We start from the raw sequence: 1,244 nt of genomic DNA, 5'->3' as shown, positions 1-1,244 counted from the left end.
AAATACAATCGAAAATAGTTTTGTGGTGTTTGTATGGATGAAACGTTTCTAAAATGTATAACGTAACAAAATTAAAGACGATTAAAATCTGTAATCTTTCCACTTGTAATGTCATTAAACAGAACAACACGTTTCTGGTTTGTTTTAATTAGTATTAGTTAGTAGTTAGTAGTTTTAATTTAATTAGTATTGCAATTCGCACTGATTCACTTGCGAAGATATGGACTTAAGAATATTCGTGCCTGGTCAAAAAATGGCATTAAGCACTTAAAATTAATATGGTTAATAATAGTAAACTGTAACATGCTGTAACAAGATCGGTTAAACTGCGAAGAAAATGCTTTCAGAGAAAATGTTTCAGGTGTGAAGAACATAGATCTCCAATGCAATTTCAACCAAACCTGTTCCCACACACCCTGCCCCCACTACCATTAGAATATACACAAAGCACTGAAATCTTTCGAGCTAATGATCAGGTGACCCGAGAGAGAGCGAGAGAAACACCAAGGGGTGCGGAACCAGGGAACTATTTACATGGAAAACGGGCGATCTCCCCAGACTGTCCGCCCGTTTCACTGTTACCTGGATACCTCTTTATTTAGAACTCACAAACACTGATTTTTAGTTTCGAAGGATTCAAGTACGGTTTTAGATGAAAGGCAGCGACCTTAATCAAGCCCAAATCATAATTGAACCCATTCAGAGCCTACATTACATTTTAGCATTTCATTCTGAGCAGAAGACCCTCACACCTGAAGAAGGCTTGCGTTTTCTCTCTTCTCTTTTAAGCATGTGTACAATGTGTAATACAATTACAATGTGTAATTACAATGCGAATCGTATGAGGGTGGGGGGGAGGTGTCTTTCGCTGGAAATCTCGCCTGCTTCTACTTTACGAGTACAACCCCCTCTCTGCCGGAGTGCTGGCTGTGACGAATTAAACCGGTTTCACAGGTTTCAATCACAGACCATGTGACATGGGAGTCAGGAAACTAACACACAGCGCCACCGGATTTGATAACACTATAAAAACGCTATAAAATAATGTGACTAGGCACAGAACAAGTTTACAGCACAGTACAATAATAAATGCTGACCATGACTTTAGAAGCATAAATTGCCTTACACTCAATTTAAACACAAGCTGTCTTTAGCCCTCTAAGCTGGTTCATACAGAAATGTAGAGATCCAGGCTCAGAACACACAGCTTCATTAGCGAATACATATGCAGGACAACTAGAGAA

This window comes from Atractosteus spatula (genome assembly GCF_055471065.1).
Source record: "Atractosteus spatula isolate fAtrSpa1 chromosome 16 unlocalized genomic scaffold, fAtrSpa1.hap1 SUPER_16_unloc_2, whole genome shotgun sequence".
NCBI lineage: Eukaryota > Metazoa > Chordata > Actinopteri > Semionotiformes > Lepisosteidae > Atractosteus > Atractosteus spatula.
This window is presented reverse-complemented; position numbering follows the sequence as displayed.